The 24300-nt window shown below is 35.8% G+C and overlaps 1 protein-coding gene and 1 long non-coding RNA gene across 7 annotated transcripts in view; one reads left to right on the forward strand and one right to left on the reverse strand.

The window, feature by feature from the left end:
- The window catches only part of LOC150105365 (uncharacterized), a 521942-nt gene that overhangs the window by 123409 nt on the left and 374233 nt on the right, over positions 1–24300 (forward strand). For 3 of the 6 annotated variants that reach the window (XM_090394097.1, XM_090394106.1, XM_090394108.1), the window contains exon 1: positions 720–1044. The exons of 1 other annotated variant lie outside the window; for it this stretch is intronic. The gene's annotated coding sequence lies outside the window, so the exon portion shown is untranslated. Of the gene's footprint in view, positions 1–719; positions 1045–10677; positions 10801–24300 lie in introns of those variants that run through there. 2 more of the 6 variants (XM_090394099.1, XM_090394107.1) reach the window with 2 other exon arrangements.
- The window catches only part of LOC150105366 (uncharacterized), a 54245-nt gene continuing 53348 nt past the window's right edge, over positions 23404–24300 (reverse strand). Inside the window, exon 2 of the long non-coding RNA XR_016548441.1 lies at positions 23404–23608. This is a non-coding gene — a long non-coding RNA (uncharacterized LOC150105366). The remainder of the gene's footprint in view (positions 23609–24300) is intronic.

Raw genomic sequence — 24300 nt, forward strand, 5'->3', positions numbered from 1 at the left:
TTGATGCGCAATAGATGTTGCACTTGGTTGAGATTTTATACGCGTTACATAAAATCGAAATTCTTTATTTAAACTATATCATAGTTAAATTTTTTAATTCCATAATTTTTTGATATTTCCATGCTACTTTGGTACGACTGAAATACCGCATACTATGCACCTTAATTTCTCTATACTACTAAATCGTTTAACATATACAAATGCTTGAAAAATTTAGAATTTGATTCTCTTTGACCTTTTATTCCCTTTTCTTTTATGCTATCAGTTTTATCGTTTACAGATACTTAAATAAAAAAAAAATAGCTATATTCCATTTTTTTTTCTAAGACCAAACAAAATGTTAATCACTTCCTACTAGTACTTATTAGCATGGAGTTATATTTGATAGACACATACAGTATCTACAAAGCCACACAGAACAAAGACAAGGTCATCGGGCTTGGCGTTTCAAAACACATATGAGCCCCTACTTCCAACACCATACCTCCTATATTTTGATTTGGATAGGTCCAAATAAAGGCCAATTGCAATGTCTACAATTGTGACAGCTAATTAGTCATATCCAATCCGTTTCGTTTGTTATTATCAAGGTTTCCTCCTTCCTTCACACTGATTGGTCGGAATGGTAATTCTCAAATGTTAGCTGTCAGTTTAAGTGATAACAGTCTGCTGTACTACCAAATTTGTTCAGCCATCTGCAGTTACAGTGAAGACCTTAGAGAAGCTGTACACGCACGGACTGTTAAACCCCGCCCACACTCTCTTCTAGCTCGAAGTCAGGATAATGGTTGTCTGGGTCACCCCAGTTAGCCAATGAGAGAACCGAGGTCTTGACATTACTTCAGCCATAAGCGGAGGAGCCTAAAGCGTCGCCTGGCTTGCTTAGCATTCAAATCTGAAGTTTTTGTGGTCACTTTTACGACAAGTGTGTGACTTTATGAAAGTGTATTGTAATAGCATTATTGGTCGGCGGTGTTCTTCATCATAATTTCATTGTCTGGACCACTGTCCGTTACCGTATGTCACTGTGATAGCTTCTGACAGGTATGGTGATAAATTTTGTCTTATGGTACCGCATCTTACGCGTGCCAGCTAATAGTCTGTAGTTAAAAGTTTTATATCAAAGTGTAATTGTACTGTTATGTCTCTTTTACCCTTTCTGTCCTCTACTCGTTCTGATGGCTACAGTTTTTTGTATAAAAACTTAGAATATAGATTTTCCATAAAATTAAATTTCTACACCATTTTTAAAAGTGAAGTTAAGGATTCGTCCCATCACATATTACAATTTCATTACATTTTGAATTAATGACATATTTGTAAAATATTTTGAAATAATTCAGTTTGGCACTTAATAAATTCATCTATCAGCGTATTGGAAAGTAAATGTCAACTAAAAATACTTTTGCATCAGATATGCAATAATGTATGTTTCATCGAACTCAGTTTCTGTCGGTTTTGATTTACGTTACCGTGTATTATGAATTATTGATTCATAAATTAGAAACACACACATATATAATAATAAAATTAGTGAACACATCTTATTCATTCATATTATTATACATATATCGACTAATGTTACAAGGGATAAATAGTATACGTGATCTGAAGTATAAATTAGGTTGAAATATTTAAGAAATGCGATCTTATTTAAAACTATTGTACAATCGATTATTTTCTTCAAGAATGTTTGACAGTAATAATATTAATGTCATTAAATTATTATTTTAGAACACAAATTATTTAACATTTTTACTTTTTTAAGAATAGGGAATATTTATTTTTCGAATGTGTTGGTAATCAAAACAAAATCAGTGTAACAAAAGTTTTTTCGAATGTTGACTCATGGTTCTTTTACTACAGAAAGTTGAAGTCAAACTTTACTTATTCAGTATGTTTCATTGATTAAGTACTTAAAGATTCTAATATCAAAGTGATTTATATTAAAAATTACTACATGTGTAGTAATTTTTAACATTAATTGGCAACTCATTTTATTTTTTATGATTCCACCCACCGAAATTTGTACAATACATTAGTGCCATGGGCAGGCTAAGTTTTATTATAATTATTTATTTTTTAATCCAGAAATCCTGCCCTAGAGGGCAAACAGAAATATTTTGAACCACTTCAGGTCTCCAATAAGTAGGATGATGGCTCACACCAGATGACAATTTATTTCCTAACATTCATAAACATGTATGCATGTAGTGAGATTTGAATCCACTACCTACTGGTTAGAGAGTGGGGATACTATCCACTTAAGCAACCGTACGAGCATTTACTCAGTGAATGAAGATAATCAGGATGGTTCTTATTTTCTAAAAGTAGTACATAAGGAAATATACCCATTAAGATGAAATTTGTTTAATGTAAAGCCAGATAATGAATAATGAACAGGTGTGATTTTTGTGGAGAGTAAATGTCCATCTTTCTCTATTGTCACCAAATCATCCTTTGGCTGTGAATTAGTGAATGAAATATTCTTTTTAAACGAAAAAAAAAAAGCCACATCTTTTTGAAATTATATAAAAGGTTAGGTAACAAAGATGGCCAAGCAAGCCTTCATCTGTAAACATCATACAGTCTTAGAATGCACTGTTTCCAAATGCTTTCTTCAAAACATTCAGTCTTTGACCAGTTTGTTAGAACCAGGTTTTATCTTATCAACAATGTAGTGCATAGTCCATTTGGATTATGCCAAAGCATCTAAAACTATGAAATAGGTGCTATCCTTTTCTAACCAGTTTGAATGTTTTGCTATATTTACCCAAAATTTCTTGATGAAAAAAACACCAACTGCCATATGGGCCCACAACTCACTTTTATTTGAGATGTAAAATTTAAAGACTTATACTCAGGAAATGACTCGTGTATTTCCAATCAGTCATGTTGTCACCAACTGCGCTAAAGTACTGTGCAGCTAGTGCAAAAAAGGAAAAATTATTTCGTAAAGCAACAATGAAAATTTTAGAATTTACTTTGGAATAAAGAGTACAATCTGTTAATTAACCCTTTGAACATTAAAACAGTATATATTTGACAAACTATGCAGTACCCTGATATCCCAGGCTACAAGATCATCTACAACTAGTACCTTAAACATTGATCTATATATACTATCACTCCAGTGAGACGAGAACAACCTTGTTATGTTCGATGCCACCAAAACAGTCTTGCCATTTCTCGTGCATAAAAGATCCTGGCTCACCACCTCAGTAATCCACAAATCACCAGACAAGATCAGATCTCTTTGCTCTTGGACTAGCATTTACCTCCAGTCTTTCCTGGTAAAAATATCACATCAATTGCCTCCTCAGCATCCAAGAAACTTGGCATTCTCTTTATATACAAATTCCAAATCCGTCCAATTCTCATGTTTGAGGTGGTGCACCTAAATATACTTTTCCTTGGATATGTTATTGGAAAATGTGGATCAAAAAAATAGAGGTAAAGATAACGGTAAATACCAGTTGGATCATTGTCTTAGATTTTATTTGTCCTCTTTGTTACTAATTATTCCAGCAAGACATATGCACAAATTAGTCTGTCTGAGAATCAGAGAGGTTCAGAAGGGTAGAATAGCATTCATAGTGAAGAGAGAGATGGTGTTGGTGAGATGGCTCAAAGTGGAATTAGAATGCATACTAATGCAAGGAGTATACATCTTTGTATCAGAAATAAGGGGAGTGTATGTATTTGTGGAACTGACTGAGCTTTTGAGCACAAGAATAACTGGCATAAGTGAAACTTGGGTAATTTGATGATAATACACAGTAGAAATGGAAATGAAGGTATAGAAAAACTTCTGGAAGGAGAGAAAAGAAAGAAGAGGGGACTAAGTGGTGAGTACTATTTAATTATTGCAAAGGAATTGTGCCTGCTTAAGGTGGAGATGGAAAATAGAAGTAAAATAATTATTTTTTTTTGGCTGTTTCTGTGATATTGAAGTATGATGATGATTGCCAGCCTGGCTGGCCGAGTGGTTAGCGTATCCGCTCTCTAGCCAAAAGGCTGTGGGTTCGAATCCCGCAGTGGGCATGGATGTTTGTGATTGTCTTTGGAAATACCAGTGGCGGTAGATGGCGTTGGTGTAGTTGCGGTCAGATGGTGGATTGAGTGGCGCAGACAGTTGTAGAGCAGGTGCCCTCCATCGATGTGTCTAATAATGATGATATTTCGATGGATTTGTGTCAGCGTTATTTCACTACATTTGAGCGCCTCTGTAGCGCAATTGGAAGAACGATGGTACATTGCTTCCTTCGATTGGAATAGGCCCAAGTTCGATTCTCGTTGCGATGGGAGGAATCTTTATCTGGTCGATTTCAATTGAAGGTGAGTTAGCCGTTCTCATACAGAGGTAGCAGGGATTTTTCTCCCGGAAACTCGGGTTTTTCATCCCGCATACATACAAAACGGCCCTTCAGAACACACGCAATTTACAGACAAAAAAATTACTAGTTGTGGTGGTGTTGGAGATGGGCGGTAGATGGCATTGATGGAGATGATTCGTAGTAGAGGTTAGGTATAGAGACAGTTGTAGATGTCCTCCCACGATGAGTCTTCGGACTCCTTGGAGGTATCAGGAATAATAATAATAATTAACCATTCAGTCGTGTCTGACTCTTGATAACTTTGTAGGCAGCGTTCTTCCCACAAAATGTTTCTGGTGAGATTTTTACAGGGTAGTTCACCATTGCTTTCCTCAACCCTCCCTCATTTTATCCAGGCTTAGGACTGGCATATAACTGATGAATCATGCCTGTGGCTGGGTCGTAAGTATTCGTGGCTGTAATCCATGTGTGTGTTCATGGGGCCGGTTTGTCTGTTCTGTGGGGCAAAAAATCAGTTTCCAGGAGAAAAACCCTCTACCTCCATATGACACTAACTCACCTTTCATTGAAAGAGACTGGATAAAGTTCCTCATGTCATGGACAGGTATCGAACTGAGGTTTTTCTGACCAAAGGGCTTTGTCTATGCTGACGGAGCTACAGAGGCTCTATTGAAGTATATTATTATAATTACCACACAACCCTAAGACCCCATGGAGTCAAAGACTCATCTAGGAGATCCCTTTGTCATATGCACCTTAAACCCATTCAGAATTCTCTGCAGACACCGCACTCTCAGGCAAGGCATTCCAAACGTTTACAACTCTGCATGCAGAAAACCTGATTCTCATGTTCACACTCCTTATACAGCTTCCACCATTTTATCAAATTCCCTCTTCAACATTGATCCTATAACAACCTTTTATCAACTTGGATGTCTATCATATCATCCCTCTTCCTTCTATCCACTAGACTGTAAATTGCATCTTCTCAACTGCTACTCCTTGGCATTACAGTCCATTTAGGACCTATCTCAGGAAAGCTTTCAATACTTAATGATTCTGTGCCTTGTTCCTCCAGTTCTTTACTCTCATTTTCTTTAAATCATCCTTCACACCATCAAGTCATCTCCTTTGGGTCATCCTCTGGGTCCAGATCCACCTGGTCAAGACATGAAGACCTTTTTTATGGCTTTGTCATCCTTCATTTGCTGAACATGTCCTAGCCACCTCAGTCTTCTCACATTTATTTCAGTAATAATATCCACTTCATTAAATTTCTCCATTATTTCCTTGTTGTTCCTCACTCTCTGAAGTCCATTCTCGTTAATTGGGCCAAAGATCTTTCTTAATATCTTTTGTTCCCATATTTGTAATCGGTTTTGATCTCTTTGGATCATTGTCCATATTTCACAGCTGTACAAAAGTATGGGTTTGAGGATTACTTTATATAGCTGGATTTTACTTTTTATTGAAATCGGATTACATTTTAATAATGGTTGGATACTATAATAAGTTCTATTTGCTGCAGTTAATTTAATCTATAAGTAAATTCAACTGACACGACATTACTTTCTGTTATTACTGAAACCAAATATGCGAACTTCTGTACTCGTTTCAAGGTTTCTTCATCTACAGTGAAACTTTGGATGTTTCCAAATTTTTGTCTGTATCTGGCAACAACGAAATATTTTGTTTTAGTTTCGTTTGTTTGTAGTCCCATTTTCTTTGCTAATTCCCTCATTTGTCTATAACCCTCTCTGAGGCTTCTCTCAGTCCTTCCAATATACAGTCCACATCATCTGTAAAAGCTGTAGACTTCTATTCATAATAGTTCCATCTCTGTTTGATTATGTTTTGTATTATCCTTTCAAGGCATTGGTTGAAAAGCGTTGTTGGTAATTCTGAACTATGGTGCGAGTTCACCCTGTATTTGCCCTCTACACGTGGTATTTCTGAGTGTCATTTTAACTTATCAGTTTGGGTGGAATTTGAAATTCCTTCATGACTTTGAATAGCTTATCTCTATTAATGTTATCACAGGCTTGTTTACACAAACAAATGGTGCAGATTAATATTAAACTCGTAGCATTTCTCCATTATGGTTCGTACTGTAAAAATCTGGTCTGTTGTCGATCTACCATTTCTAAAACCACACTGATAGTCATCCAGGCATTTCTTATGCTGGATGACTGTCATCTATGAAAGGTTGCAATCTAGTTGTCAGTATCCCTGCAAATATTTTATAAATCACTGCTAACAGTGATATTCCTCTAAAATTTTGGCACAGAGACTTTTTTTCTCATGGATAGGGAAGATAATAGCAGTATCCCATTCAGTAGGCATAGACTTAGTTTCTTATACTTCTGATAAGCACTCATGAATTTTAATTAATAGCGATTGCCCACCGTATTTTAATAGCTCGGCTTGTATTCCATCTTCACCAGGTACTTTATTATTTTTCATTCTCTTTAGGGCTAATTCCACTTCATGTAGCCCTGGTGCTTCCTCTTTCTCATCTTTTCTTATACTTGCCAAGGGTTCGTTTTCTTGTGGAACATTAGTTTCCAAGCTTGTTTTGTCCCGAAGAAGATCTTCATAGTATTCTGCCCACCTTCTCAAAATGTCCTCCTTTCCACCAAGCAGTTTGCCCTCAAGGTCTCTGTAAAAAGTTGTTCTGGGTTCAAATCCACCTTTAATCACCTTTCTCTTATTATACATTTTCTTAATTTGTCCAGTATTCTTCAAAATCTCAATTTCATTTAGCCTTTTCTTTTCCCATTAACGTTTCTTTTTTCTGCACATCTTTTTAGCTTGTTTTTCCCTATGTTCATGCTCATTTGCTTGAGTTTTCCATTCAAGCATCTTTAGACGAGCTGTATTTCTGTCTTCAACAAATTTTCTACATTCCAAATCATAGCATTCATTTTGTTTATCATTGTTTCTAAATCCTAGAACTTCTTCAGCCACTTTGGTAATTTTATTCTTGATCCTCTCCCATTTGTTATCTCTAGTCATATCATTTGTATATTCATCCTCTTTCTCTTCATTTATTTCTTCTCTCGATCTTTCAAAATATTTTTGGACATCATATCTTAGTGTTCTCCTTCCTCTACCACCTTATTAATTTTTATTCTTTGTTTATATTTAATTCTTGAAGGTAATGATCCGTATCACAATCCTCTCCTCTAAAACTTCTTACATCAACGATATTTGTCGCATGTCATCTATCAATCATCACATTATCTATCTGATTTTCTGTTATTCCATCTGCCAATCTCCAGGTAACTTTATGTACTTTTTTATGTGGAAAACAGGTTGTACATATGATCATATTTTTGCCACTTGCAAAATCAATTAGTTTCGTGCCATTTTTATTACTTTCTTCATATGCACTATCTCTTCCAATTGTTGGTCGGAAGGCTGCTTTCCTATTTTGGTATTCATGTATCCTAGAACCATTTTAACATGTTTTGGTGACTGATCATTTCTTATGAAGACAAGATGACCAGTGATGGTCATCTTGTCTTCATAAGAAAGGTTATTTTTCACTTGGTTAGAGTATAATAAAATTAGTTTAATCCTTTATCCAAGTGTGAGCAAACAAAGTTTGCACCTGAAAGTATCTTCAGGACTGGGGTAATTGTGTAATTGGGGTAAAAATTGGTGTTGTACCACCTTACCCCAGTCCTGAAGATACTTTCAGGTGCAAACTTTGTTTGCTCACACTTGGATAAAGGATTAAACTAATTTTATTATGTCTTCATAAGAGTTCTCAGTTGGTGCATGTGCACACATAAGTGAAATATTGAACATTTTAAACTTTATTCTCAGTACACAAAGTCGTTCAATAACTGGTCTAAAATCAAGAACCAAGTGTTTCCATTTTTTATCAACCAAGAATGCAGTACCAAAGGCTTTTTGATCTCCTCCACTGTATAAAATAGTATGTGTTCTGGTATCAAATATGCCACTTTCTTTCCATCACACCTCCTGCAATGCTGTTATCCTCACACTGTATCCCATTAGTTTCTCACACACTCTCCTCAATGCTCCTGAACAGACAGCTCCTGCTGTCTGTTCAGGCTCAAGACATTCCAACTTCCAAACCAATATTCATAATCCTTTTTCTGTTGTCCAAGTCATTCTGTTAAGTCTGTCCAGTTAATTTTCCTTTTGACATTCTTAACAAGTTAAGTTTTTGCAGGACAGGGTTGTTAGCCCTGTGCCCAACCTTACAAGAAGGAACCTGACTATACCCCAGGGACGGGTACCCATTTTAGTTGCCTTTTACGACATGCATGGGCTACATTGGGACTATTCTTTAACCCTGGTCACCACACTGGATCACCTTCTGAACCTTTTCTTATATTCAGCATTCCAGAGATCAGAAACTACCTTAGTCAGTTGCCTCTGGATCCTTTCCAACATCTCTTCATCCTTTAGAAAACCAGGTGACCAAACCTGTGCACAGTAGTCAATATGTGGCCTAATCAGAGCCTTATACAATGGAAGAAGAATCTCTTTACTTCTACAAGTCTTTGTCCTCTGCATCATTTCCAGAATTCATTGTGTTTTCCTCTAAATTTTAGATCCTTATCCACCATCACCCTAAGATCTCTTATTTCCTCCCACCTCCAACAATATATCCCCACCATAGGTAAATTTTATATTCCATTTTTGTTTCCCAAATTTTAAAACATTACATTTTCCAACACTGAACTGGCATCCCCACTCACATGCCCATTCACTCATTCTATTTAAGTCTTCTTGTAAGGGCAGAACATCTGCTCTACTCCTCATACAGGGTGTTCGGGATAAATTTGACAGTTTCGTAAGGAAAAAGAAAATCTTCTTTGTATCTATTAAATTTAATGAATTGACAAAAAAACATTACAGGCAGAGTTAATTACAATACTATCAACAAGATTTACTCAAAATAACCACCATTAGCATCGATCACAGCTTCAATTCTGCTTCGGAACCTCGAACAAGCTGATGCTACAGTCTCCCTGGGAAGGGCCGCAAAAACTGTTTTAATTTTATCCATTAACTGGGCTTTTGTATTACTGGAAGTGCGATTGGTGTCTTTTTCAACTGCGCCCCATACAAAATAATCCATGGGGTTAAGGTCTGGGGAGTTTGGAGGCCAAACATTTGGACTGGTGAAGTCGTAGAAATTTTCAGACAACCATTTTTGACTTTTCCCAGAGGTGTGGCAAGGGGGCCGAATCCTGTTGCCATACATACGGCCTACCATTGGCTACCCTTGTTATCCAGGGCTTGACTACAGTTAGCAACTCCACGAACAAAGCCCGAATTCCAATGCCAGGGTTCTTCAACACCTGTTCCTGCAGATTTGCGAGGAATTCTGCTGTACGAACGCAATCAGATCGTCTGCTAGGGATCTTTCTTCTTGCTACATCCTCGTAGTCACCATTGCAAGTCTCTAGTTCATGCCTGATTGTTTTTACTGTATTCAGGGAGCATTGGGCAGCAGTCGTAATATCCTTATTTTGATGGCGGGCACGAATCATCATGATACAAGTTATTCTCTTCCATGATTCAGGTGGGTTCCAGCTATCCATCCTTTCTGACATCTTGTATATGAATGAAGAAGGGTCCAAACTTTTAAATGAAGAGAAGTGTGTGTTAATACATGTAACTTACGGAAAAATATAATTAATTATAAATATGTCAAATTTATCCCGAACACCCTGTACTTCATCCCAACTTTGCATTATCTGCAAACAACTGAAAATCGGGGGGGAAATTTTCCCCGATATCATTAACATGCAAGTTAAACAGCAGTGGCCCTAGAACAGTAAATCTAATTAGGATGATGTTGTAGAACCTGAATGTTTGGATAAATCAGTTGTAAGCCTTACACTGTAAGGCTTTGATCAGACATGGGCTATTGTACTCATATTTAGTCCAGATTCCATCTGAATCTGGATAGGATTCAGTGATGATTAGCTATACCTGAACTTTGGAATATTGGAGAGTTTGAAGAAATTAAATTGCAGAATTTAGCTTTATAATCAGAAAAGATATAATGAAATGTATGTATGTTACAATTGGTGAGAGAATTTTATCAGATAATTACAGAATGGATTATACATAGAACAGTGATCTAGAGCCTTGTTCTTCAACCTGTGGTCCACGGAAATTTCCCAGCAGTCTGCCAAAAATTTCTTCGTCTCTCAGAAATAGTGTTCCAGCCATGTATATTAAATTTTCTAACCTCTAAGCAGCAGCAGATGTCTAGCTAAAAATTGTAATTTTATAACATTGGATTTAATAAATAAAATACTATCTACATTGGTTTATGTTTCTGTCTTAGCTGCCAGCTGGTCTGCGAAATATTTTTCCTATTTTCCCCGGTCTGCAGGTGAAAAAAGTTTGAAGAACGCTGATCTAGAGGCATGGAGAATGTGCAAAGGTGTGGCAAAGAGAGGAGTGAGGAGTAGGTATTTTATATGAAGAATGACAGTGTCGATTCCATTAAAGTTTATTCTAATGATATTAAACAAACAAAAAAAAAATCTTTCTAATGAACACTGCTGTTTGCAGGGAATCTGGATATAAAATGATCATTATCCAACTACCTGAGTAGAATAAAAAAATATTTATTATACTGAAATTCAAATTGTCTGGAAGCTATGTAAGGGATCAAAGAGAAATAGTAAAATTTTAAAGCACTTTGACGACAGTTTTGCAAAACGTGGAGTTATTCTTCAAAGGTAAAAAAAAAATAAAAAAATTGGTTCTACTGTCATATATTATAGAAGAGTAGTCGTCAAATGACAGAATGCACTTCCCATTTAGACTTGTTCATTTTTTGTACAGTCCACATCTAATGGAATAAAAAAAAGTGGATGCATTTTTTTTTTCTCTAGATGACTTTTAGTGCAATATTGTTTTCCTCCTTTCTTTTTGACTTCTTATCTAGACAATAGTAGTACTGTGCTGTATGTTCTGATGACATTTTCATTTATGGAATCATCACCAAATTCCTGTTATTCAACTTCATTCAGTTGGTGTACAGAATACTATGACAGTACTGCATAAAACTTTTTTATTATTACTAACTTCATTTCAAAAATTTTCTTTAAAATAACTTTATTTGTCATATCTCCAGTCCAGATCTATCGTTTAAGCTGTCTATATATTCATCAGTCCACCTATATCTTATTTCTTTTGGTCTTCTTTTCTGTCATCAAATACCTGCTTTGCCAAAGTTTTCTCTCCTATCCATTTAAGTGACCATACCACCTTTACTAACAGTTTTGAATGCTAACCCATGTCGTCATGTAGATATTTTTTACCTTGGGTTTATTATACGTTAAAGATACCAAGAAATTATATACTGTACTTGGTTTTAATCATTTTTCTCATGGAAGCAAAACAATGCAAAGCACATCCCCCTTTCGGGCGTGTATAATGGAAGGGCACTACCCAGGCTGGTTTTGACCTTTGAGGTCTCATCATTTGAGCCAGATCCGGGTGAGATACCAAGGTTGAAATAATGCAGAAGTCATATATCTCATACATGAGTAGCTAAAAGGTGCTTGACCTTATTAATAAAAATCTCTGGATGAGAGAAAGATGTAGCAAGGCAAGTGATTATGAAGTCATTAGCCCCTGTATACAAGTACTCAGATGTGAATTTATTTCATGTTGCTTCCTTGGGAAAAAGGATTAAAACCAAGTATATAATTTCTTGGTATCTTTTAACGCAGGGATTTTCAACCTATTGTACGTGAGCCACTGCCGGGTGGTACGAAAACAGATTTGCTTACTGGCACATCTAATATCTTGAATTAAATATAGTGGTACGCCACTGGAAAAGGTTGAGAACCCCCTGTTTTAACATATAATAAACCCAAGGTAAAAAACTTTCTACATCTTTCTCTCATCCAGAGATTTTTATTAATAAGGTCAAGCAGCTTTTGGCTACTCGTGTATGAGATATATATATATGACTTCTGCAGTACCATACCCAGATGAAATATCTGGGTATGGTAAAGAAATATCTGGAGCCATACCCAGATGAAATATCTGGGTATGGCTCCCACTGATGAGGCCTCAATAAAGGTTGAAACCGGTCTGGATAGTGCCCTTCCATTATGCATAGCATCATACATGCCCAAAAGGGGGGTGTGCTTTGCATTATGGGATACATACCAAGGCAAATGATATGAAGTCATTAGCCCCCCCCCCCCCATACAAGTAGCTCAGACATGAATTTATTTCACGTGCAAAACATTGTCTTGCTTCCTTGGGAAAAAGGATTAAAACGAAGTATATAATTTCTTGGTATCTTTAACCCATGTCATGTTCATTTCTGATATCATGTTTAATATGATCCTACTATTGGTGCCATTTGTCTTTACCCCCCCCCCCCTAATTTTTTGAACTTGCATATCTGTGGTCTATTCTTATCAACTTTTCCCTAATTGAAATTATTTGAATACTGTCTTGTATCCTGCCAGTCTATTATTTTGATTAATTTCTTTCTTATTCCAAAGAAATTTTTTTCATCTGATTTCCCACTGATTCTAGCTTTGTTTATTTTGTTATTTATTTTCATATTTAATATGTCATATTCACTAAAAATTATGCCTAAATAGTTGCAATATTTTAGTTGTTCTATAGGTTCTTTACTCACGTCATTTTACTCACTGATTTTCAAAGCAGATTTTGTTACAGCAATTACTCAGTTTAGTTAGTCTTGAAGGCTTGTATGATTATAACATGTTCAAATGCCACTTTTCTTCATAATACAGTCCATACACATGAACTATGGAATAGAAAAATGAAGAACAAAGGGACATGTATCTTTGTCTTACACCTAGCATCAAACCATCTATATTTCCTTTGGTTCTAACTACTGACTTATAACTTAAATATAGGCTACATACTTGTCTCTTGTAACATCCATTTATGACACAGCTTTTCCGTTGCTTTTTTTTTTTTCCAAATCTACAAAACTTAAATACAGATGTTTGTTATATTCCTCTGAAGTCTTGATAATTTGTCTTCAAGTTAATATATGAGCCTTACAACTTCTATGTGGCCTGAACTCGGCTTGTTAGGTGGGAGATTAATTTCATCACCCAGTATGAGACTACTGCCTACTTATTAGAGGCCTAAAGTGGCTTGAAAAAGTTCCATGTTTGGTCTCTAGAGCAGAGTTTCCAGACGTAAAAAAATAAATTAAAAAAAATATGTAAACATTTTCTCCTGCACAATTTTTCTTACCCATCTTAAAATATGTTTGTGAAATTTTATTTGGAACATTCACTGGGGGCATTTCAGTTTTATTTCCATTTCTATAGTTTCAGAAGTATGAGAACTGTACTTGGTTATCTGGCATTTGACTTTCTGACTGGATTAATTAATGTATCCATTGTAAAACTTTTATAATTATGTAATTATGCAGTGCAGCCTCAGTAAAGCTTTTATATGTCAATATTTGAACTTTTCAGGTTTCTGAAGGCATTTTATTGATTCTTACTTCTGAGATCATTCCTCTTCAGTTTTTTTACCACCGTACTGTCATGATTTCTCATTTATCAATCAAAATATTACCACACACACACACACACAGATGATAATAGTGATGTCACCATTATCATCTCTGATTCCTTTTACAGTGCTTCATTTCTAAGCTTTTTCAGTAACTTCCATAGCCTTTTGTCACTTGTGTGATATATATCTTCTGTATTCTTACCAAATCCTTCTCATGTTTTTTTTTGTGCTAATTTTACACAAAGTTTTCATACATTTTTTTTTCTCTAGCCTCTCAAGATAGCCAGCCTGGTTGACTGAGTAGCTAGTGTACCCACTCTCTAATCAATTAGCTGCAGGTTCAAATCTGGCCATGGGCATGGATATTTGTGATTGTCTATAGGTGGGAGATGAATTTCATCACCCAGTATGAGACTACTGCCTATTTATTAGAGGCCTAAAGTGGCTTGAAACAGTTCCATGTTTGGTCTCTAGAGCAGAGTTTCCAGGCATAAAAAAATAAAAATAAATTTAAAAATTACAAAAAAAAATGCAAAATTAATAAGGAAAAAATCCTTAGCCCACCCACAGTATAAAGTGTACTGTAGGTTTGCAAATAACCTTTCATGGGTGGGAGCAACATAAAATACACACACAATTGATTTTAAAATGTTGTTAGGACCTAAAACATACTATACATGTGCACTTTTTCTGATTATGCCACTGTACTCTGTCTAATTTTATGGTTTAATGAGCAATGGCTGTTGGTTTGTTTTTATGTATATGTATAATTTGATTCAAGATCTAAAATAAATGTGAGCATTATGATTTGAGATTTCATTTTCAATTCATTTAGTAGATGTGTGGCATGCATTTGAGGGAAGAATGAATTTGTACAAAAGTGACGGAATGTATTTGAGTTGTTCTGGTGCTAGTCAACTGGAGATACTGTTGCTCGAATGAAGTGCAGTGAGGGATGTGAGCTAGAGATTAGAGAAAGTGATGAAGTAAAAGATCAGGGGAGTGGAACATAAGAGATGAAAGTACTTGTTAATGGAAATAGTACTAGTTTTATAGATGATGAGAGAATGGGAATGCAAGAGGGACAGGAAAATAGGGGGGGGGGAGAGGAGGCAGGTGGGTAGGGGAGACATGGTATAAGAGGAGTAGATGTTAGGCGTAGTGGTGAATGTGGGTGGGGAATGATTAGCATAGGAACAGAATGGTGTGGGACACAAGGAAAGGGGGTAGTCGAGTCTTTGGAGATATAGGATAAGCAGTGATAAAGGCAATTAAACATAGGCAGGCGTGGTGGGGAAATCGCAACTAACAGGTGGTATGGGTAGGACTGGTTATAGATCTAAAAGTGAATGCTGTGTTTATTTACAAGGAGATCAAATTGTTACACTGAATTCATTCCCAAAAATTGTTGGAATATAAAAAGTGAATGGAAAGAATGAGAGGCCTTCCCTGGAAGTTGTGTAAAATATGTACAATGTTTTTACAATGTCAGAAAGTACAAAGAAGGGAGGGGTAGTGTTGCTGATGATAGTAGGTGAATTATGTAAGATAGAGATGCGAGAGGGAAAAAAGTGGCAATTGTCGCTAGCTATATGACCAGGAAAGGATATATGTGGAACCACTAAGCTGGTGATCATGAAAAGCTTAGGAAACAACTTGGAGGTATAACATGAAATGAGGAGTCAAGCAGAAAGAAATAAATGCTGCTTGGGAACTGACAAAGAGATATGGCATCAATGTGTGTGTAAATGTATTACAAAGGTCAAAAGGATGAATAGAGACAGGTATCAGAGATATGAATAAGGGGATTATGCATGAAATCTCTAATGGGAGCATGTATAAAGAGCAAGCCAGAAAGGCTACTCAGTTGATAATACAGCAAAAGTGCTATATGAGCAGAAATTAGCAAATCGGGCAAAGAAAAATCCTAGAGAGATTTCTCAGTATGTGGCAAATGGAAAGAAGAATGATGATGGAAAAATTATCTTAATGGATGAAAATAGTACATTGGTAACTGCTGCAGAGGGCATAGTTGAGATATTTAGTAATTCATTAGGGGTGTCATCCTCATCAGTGTGAAATCATGAAAAGCTTGTGTGTAGACAACTTACTGAGAAGGCAATAGGACTTAAGTGGTAACATATTACCACTTAGCTCCACTCTTGGCATACCTGTTTAACAAGTAACAGCACAAGTCACATAGGAGTGGAAGGAAGGAAGGTAAAATTGTTGTAGTTTACAAAGGTAGTGATAAAGCTAAGACTACGAATTATAGGCCAATCTTTACATCTTGAGTTGTAGTTAAAGTGTTGAGAGAGAGAGAGAGAGCTAGGATACAAAAGTGGGTTCATAACAGCAGTATTTTCTGTGATTATCAACATGGGTTTGTTAGAGGTCATGTTTTACCAGCTTACAGAACATGAGTAATAAGGTGATGAATGTATTGGACAAGTGAGATGTATATACAGTGTTATACTAAGATTTTGCAAAGGTTTTTTTATAGATTATCATATAACAAGTTGGTAACTAAATTGGAGCATCTGGGATTGGATGTTAGATTAGTGTACTAGATAAGCTGTCAGATAGGTATCAGCAAGTCACGTATGGGGATGTAATGTCCTGAAAGAAGAAAGTCACTAGTGGTGTGTGATGCAGTTCATTTTGGAACCATTATTGTTTAATGTGCATATTGATTATATGGAGATGTATACAGCTGTTTGCAAATGATTCACTATGTCATTACAGGATGGATTGTATGAGCAGGTAGTTAAGTGGAACTGTTGCAAAGTGTAAGGTTCTGAAATTTGCTAAGCAACAATTGGATGTGAAGTATACATTTGGCAGGGAAATTTTGAGAAGATGAGAACACCTGGAGTGCTGGTGGAAGTTTAGGGGTCACATTGCACTAGTTACGAAGTAATCACATCAGATTATAGCAATGATGTGGAGGACCTTAATGTGCAGAAATAAAGAGGTTATGATTCCGTTGTATAAGATCCTCACATCAGGCTTCATGTGGATTATTGAGCAAAGATTTGGTTCTTTGGCACTCATGGTGATGAGGATACATTAGAAATGGTCATGAGAACACTGACTAATGGCAACTGGTCTTTAGAATGTGGGATAAGAAGACAGATTGAAGGAATGCAATTTGCAAAGCCTCATGAACAGGAGGAGAGGGGATATGATTGAAAAATTTTAATTGGTAAGGGGTTGTTACTGGGTTAATGTGGAAGAAATTTTATTCTAGACATCTTTATAGTATAACAAAGTGAAAAATCTTGAAACAATGTGGGATAAAGTTTTCACAGTGGGGAGAGGAGGATAGAACAAGGGACCATCCATGGAAACTATATAAGGAGGGTGTGAACTGGGGTGTAAGGAGCAGGTTTTTTGCCTGGAGGAATAGATGAGTGGAATTGTTATAGATAGGATCATAAGAAAAGAAACAAAATTACAAAAATGGAGCTTTGATAAGAAGTGTCCTACAGTAGAAGTAGGAAGGTCCTTTGATCATCAAGTGAAATCCTTGTCAGAATTGCTACGAGAATGCAAGACCAATACTAAGGAAAAGAAAATTGGAGGAACTAAAAGTGAACTAAGAGGATTGAACATTTACATTATAGGTATATGTGAAGTAAGAGGGGAAGGAAATGGAGATTATTGGAGTGATGAATATTATAGCTTATATGTTCTGAAGAAGAAAAAAGGCAGAAATGGAACAGCTATAATCCTTAATAAGATATGGCAATAGAATAGTGGAGTCTTTACCTATTAGTGATAGAATAATCATGGTTAAAATAACTGGTGAACCAGTAAGCAGTGTTATATGATAAGTCTTTGTGTCAACATCTAATATCGAATAGGAGGAAGTAGACAGAGTACATGATAAAAGATGAAGACAGATCATTTGAAACACAATAATTTGTTATTAATGGGTAATTTTAATGCAGTAGTTGGAGAAGGGGAAAAGAAGACAAAACAGTTGGAAATTTTTTAATTGGTATAAGAAATGAAAGAGGTGAAAAATTTTTGTAGTTTTGCAAGTGAAGAAATCTAGTCATTAGTAACACCTTTAGTCAAGTTTGAAGAAGATTTTAGGAAGATATCAAATGGACTACATAATAACCAAGTAAAATATTGTAAAGCTTATCCATAAGCAAATGTTGATAGTGATCATAATCTAGTTATATCTAAGTGAAATCTCAGAGTAAAGCAGCAAACAAAAACCCTCCAGAAAGAAAAGCTTATGATAAGTGATATGAATAAATTAAAAAATAAAACTATGAAAGATGAATACAAAGCCTTCTGGAGATGAACAAATGGAACAGATTACACAAATAAAAGAAAGATTGTTGGGGGGGGGGATCCTCAAGGGTTAAGGAAAAACAGCAGAGAAATGTCTGGGCAAAGTAAAAAAGAGAATCTAGGGAACCTTGGATAACAAATGGAGTGATCTCACTAACAGAAGTGAAATGAAGGAAAAAAATAAGCAGGATTATAAGAGGAATATGTAAGATTAAGGAACGGTGTTCGGTGTGAGAGTTTTGAAAACTGAAGGATACGTGCGCAAAAGGTGGCAGGAGTTTGAAAATGTGATGAAAGAAGGAAAAAAGACATTGTATACAGTTTAATAAAAGAAATGCAGTTTTGTGGGAAAATCAGAAGAGCTGTGGTAAAAGATCAAAATGATAAGATCTTGACATATCAAAGATACAGAAAAGAGATGGAGACAGTATTTGGAGGAACTATACAATGAACACGTGATGTAATAGCTAAAAATAAAAGATGATTTGAGTGAAGATGAAGAATATGATCTTCTAAGAGAATATTTTGAAAGTGCACTTTGCTAACTAATAAATGAAAAAAAAAAAACACTACGTCAAGATGGTAACAAAGCAGAACTGATAAAGGAAGTTTGGTGATATAATAAAATGTTAAATGTTTGAACTTATTAAAGAAAGTTACAGAAAAGAGTAAGTCTTGTCACATGAAAAATTCTTTTCAAACATAATACAAAACAGAATAAGAAATAGAATAGAGACTCTAAGCGAGGATCAATTTGGATTTAGGAAAACATTTGGTGACAAGGGAAGTAATCCTTGATTTAAGATAAATCACAGAAAAGTTATGAATAATTTTTGGAAAGTATGACTGGAGAGATGGTAAACAAAGATCTAGAATTGGAAGAGATGAGAATTCTGAAAAAGCTATAAAAAGAGAGAGAGCATCCCTGTCTATAATAGTAATAAATTAGAATTAGTGTCTAATGTACTCGCAAATGGCTATATCATATTGTGGGTTAGGTTTGCAGACAACATTGCAAATGTTGATCTGCAAAGGTGTTTTTTTTTTCTGAATCAGTGATCACTGATTCAGAAAAGAACTGAACATTGTTTTGTAGGTTATGGAGAGGAGTTTTAAAAAATATAATGATTGTAAATACTAATAAAACCAAAGTCCTGGTCATAAGTACAAACCCATTAGTCACTACTAAGATCTTGCTGAACAGTAGAACATTACTTCAAGTTTTAAATACAGTCAGTCCTCCACTTACGACCACTCATTTATGACAGTCATTCCATTAGCATATTCACTGAATACCACTTCCTCCTCCTACAATTAATGAAGCACAGTGTTATTGGTACCTTCAAGATATATTAATATTTTCTAAGGTGTATGCTGCTATTGAGGGTGAAAAAAAAACCCTCAGATTTTTGGAAGGAATATAATGTCTTGCATTATACAAAGAATGTAGATGCATCATAGAGTTAGGCAACAATACTGCTTAGAAAAAAAAAGTCAGCAGACAAAATAGTGCAAGGAACAAACAGCCATGGCACCCACCTTAATAAGATGTAGGACCTCCTTTTGCTGCAGTGACTACAGCAATCCTACCGGACATACTTTCCACAAGTGTACGATAGTGATCAGTAGAAATTTTTGACCATTCTTCCTGTAAGCATGTAATGAGGTCCTGGACTCTTGTGGGGCAGACATCCCTTGACCTCAACAACACTGCAGTTCATCCCACAGATGTTCAGTGGTGTAGGATCAGGGGCTTTGTGGAGTGAATAGCGAATACCTCAGTGATACTATACTGATTGTTGACCTGGGATGGCCCAATTTGCCAAACAGATAGGCATCCTATTACAACACCTCTTTCAGACTCCATCAGTTCCCTTCTCGCAGCCATTTCACCCAGACACAGTTGTGCTGACTTGGAAGCATTATATTCCTGCGATTTATTCTGGCTACAAACACATGACTTATTACATGGCACAAGAACCTTACCCATAGGTATTTTCATATATTCATAAGATTTAACAAAGACCAAAACTTTTGCTAACTAAAGAGTTAGAAGTTGACAGTGAAGATATAGAGCATTTCTTGGAAACTGTGAAAGAAGCCTCTCAAAGGAAAACCTTATAGAGCTAGAAAAACACAGAAGTTTTGCAGAACAAGAAGAGGAAGTTGAGGACTCTAAAAAGGTTACAGTAAAAAGGGGGGGAAATGACAGAAGCATATGCCTTTGTTAGTAAGGCAGTTCAACTTGTTTTGAGGAAATAGATTCCCAAAATGGAAATATTTCATAAAGTAGAAAAAAATGGCGAAAGCTGCATACAGAAGAGAAATTTGTACAGAAATGAAAAGGAAACTTGCCTCTCTTAGACTGCATAGACTAAACTGGATGTAACGCACATATTTTTAAAGAAGCCCACACTTGCTGTCACTTCATCCCATGAAGATTCATGACCTAGCCTCCTTCGAGGAATAGCCCAATTAATAAAGCAGCAGCCATGACGAATTACTCTTGTCCCCTGTGTTTTCATCTGACTATTTTATTGCTAAGCGCACAGAACTATACACTCGTGTTTCATTATTTATTATAGTACAGTACTGTATACAGAAGCTAAGTTATAATTTCACTATAATCAAAGAGTAAAATCAGTTTAAAAAAATTTAGCATTCTGGCATGTTAACATTTACCTTATAGTTTATATAGTGACTTGTGACCCTTTCAACTTACAGTGGGATTGTTGGAACAGAATCCTGTCATAAGTTGAAGATTGACTGTATTTAAGGAGTATTGTGATAACAGAGGATGGCAGAAGTGCAAGAAACATTAAATGTAGAATTTCAGTGACGAAGTGTTAACAAAGGGGAGATTTATTGTCTTTCAACATAAATTCAGAACTATGAAAAAGATTCACAAAAAAAGCATATGTTTAGAGCAGGAGTTCCCAACCCTATGCCCACGGGCAACATGGTGCCCGTCGACCAATTTGTGTGTGCCCACCGCTGTTCAACAGCGTGCCGTATAGTTTGAAATAATCACGCAACAATTCATGGCATGCGTTAATGACACATGACGAGTATTAAACATACAATGTAAAGTAGGCACGCATTCGAAGTTGTTCATTCCAGTTTAAGAATGAACTGGAATATCATCCTATTCTCCTAATTATGAAGCACTGGCCAATGAAATGCAATGCCAAAGATCACACTAACTTACATATATATATTTAAATTTTTATACAATGTAAACTTTTAAGTAATAAAACGTTTGATTATAATGTAAACTTTGTATGTATTCATTTAACAAACGAATTCAAAAAAATTTGAATTCGTTTGTTAAAATAGATGGTGCCCGTCACCCTACCGGTATTTTAGGATGTGCTCTAGGAAATAAAAAGGTTGGGAACCCCTGGTTTAGAGCATTGCTCTTTACACAAGATTAGAAGAATGGAAGCATGTGAGTTATGGTGTTGGTGAAGAGTAGTGAGCAAGAGAGGTGAAGAGAACTCAGAGTAAGAGAGGCCAGAAATAACCTTTGTGACAGTGGCAAATGGATAGGACATTATCTCTGGTACAAAAATTCCATGAAAATGGTTTTTGAAAGAAAGGTGATTGGGTTGGCAACAGCAAAATACTATTTGATGGTGAGCATGAGTTTGTTAAAGGAAGATTGCTAAAACACAATCTACTTACTTATTATCACAGGGTGACAAAAGCATTGGATAAGGGTGATGCATATACAGCGGCTATTTAGATTTTGCAAAGGCCGTTGATAAATTGCCACTTGACAAGCTAGTAATTAAATTGGAATAGATGGGGCCTAGATAGTAATTAATGCACTAAATTGGAGATGAGCTGTCTGATAGGTATCAGGAGTTTTCTGTGGAGGAGCGATATCCCAGAAGAGGAAAGTCACTAGTGGTGTGTTCCTGATGTTTTGGATCATTGTTCTTAATTTGTATGTTAATGATATTTGGAGAAGTCTGAATGGTGATATACATGTGATTTAAGAAAGGTTTGCGTATGGTGTCTACAACAGGGTTTCTGGATTATCTGGCTCTTAGCCTACTCATAGTATTAATGGTAATGCATTATATAAGTTTACAACCTTTTGGGGATAGTTTTATTTAAAAAAAAAAAAAAAAACTGAAATTAAGTTACCCTCTTTCCTCCTAAATGCAAACATTTTTTAAAAATATTTCCATCTTAATTTTTCATAAGAACTAGCATCAATAATTCCTCCACTTTCTACTACATTCATTGAAATAAACATGTGGTCTCCATGCAATACTCTTTCATAGTCCAACTCCATACTCACAGAACAAGTTTCTCTTCTTTCTATTTCTTGTGCTGCTGTATTCTTGAACTGTTTCCTAGAAATGCAATACATAGATCTCAGAGAACACTGCGGTAATCATATGGAATCCTATCTTGTACTAACCTGTCCAACTTAATAACTCCAGACATACAGATTGGCCTGTAATTTTAAGTTTCTCACTCAGATAATAACACCTGTAGTAATGACTTAACTAAGCTTGAATGTGTTTCTCTCCTCCACTTTTTTATGATGATAGGGAGCCTTCATAGCTCTGTCATGTCAGTTTAGATGAAACCCTTTGGTTGGAAAGACCTGGGTTCGATTCCCATCAGTGATGTGAAGAACCTTTTACCTGTCTCTTTCGACTAAAAGTGATTTAACTGGTCTCATATGCAGGTGGAGAGTTTTTTTTTTCCCTTTGAGGGATGAAAAACCAGTAACTCTGGTTTTTCATCCCTCAAAACAGGCAAACGTGTCCAGTGAACACATATGGCAAGGGAGGCGCTGGGAAACCACCTTGCTCATAATCATCTCTGTATATGGTAGCAATACAGCTACCCCCCCCCCCACTAGCCATATGGCTGAGGGAATAGGATAGGATGACGATAGGTTAGCATCTCCATTCTCCTCCCAGTAAGTTGTGGGTTTCCCACTGCATGCAGGTATGGATTATTGTAACTGTCTTTAAGTGAGAGATGAATTTCATTGCCTGATGTGAGACTGCCATCCTACTTTATTGAAGATCTGAAATGGTTCTGAAAAAAAATCTCATAATTGGGCTGTAGAGTCAGTGTTTGAAGTATCTTTCCTGTAGCCCACCCACAATACTAATATATGTAGATTTACAACCTTTAGTGAGTGGAATCACATAAAAAAAACAAAAAAAAAAACAATAAAATTTCAAAAATGGAAGCCATCTTGTTTATGATATTCCCTTTATGAAATGATAAAAATAAAGCTTCAACATCTTACAGTAATGCCACTGAGTTTTTCTACATTATTGATAGTTACTTAATTCTTCATGTACTGCCTGCTTCCTCACCATCAGTCCTTTGGCATTCTCTTTCCATATCTGTCAGATTGATAGAGGTTCTCTTAGGATAGCTGTTGCTACAGCATTCTTCTGCAATAAGAAATGTATTCAAGTATTAGAATCTGTATAGATTTATGAACAAATGCATTTACAAAGGAAGAGCAACAAATTGAAAGTAATCTCAAATATTTACAAGTCTTGAATCAAATTATATCTATACAAAAAAAACAAATCATTAATAATCTCTCATTAAAGACTAAAATTTAAACTTGTGGCACACATGGAAAGGTACACTTCATGAAATCAGAAAGTTGTGTGTTTGGAGAGACTGGGTTCAAATTTTAAGGCTTTTGGCAGAGGTTTTTTTTTTAAACAAAACAGTTTTATATTACACATGGAGACAGCAAGATTTTTCTTCTGAGAAACTGCAGTTTAGTGTTCCTCCACAAGTTTGTTTGAGAATAAACATAATTGACAACTTATTTAGAGATTTTTTTATGACCTTTAAAAATTGATTCATCAGACCCACCCACTGATATTATTGGGATATATACCAAGAGCCCATGTCATAGAAAGTTTCAATGCAGCACTCAAAAACATTTATCGGCACAAAGGAATGTTTTGTAATTCTTAATTGGATCTCATTGAGATAATATGTATGCAAGTCCACTTTCAAAGAAGACAGTGAACTTTCCCTAAAGTAGGAGCACTTTTTAATTATTATTATTCAGGCCTCCATGGAGTCAAAAGACACATCATGGGAGGTCCTTCCTAAGAAACAC

Source organism: Typopeltis vanoorti, chromosome 6, assembly GCF_054136105.1.
Source record: "Typopeltis vanoorti isolate ZY-2024b chromosome 6, IOZ_Tvanoo_1.0, whole genome shotgun sequence".
NCBI lineage: Eukaryota > Metazoa > Arthropoda > Arachnida > Uropygi > Thelyphonidae > Typopeltis > Typopeltis vanoorti.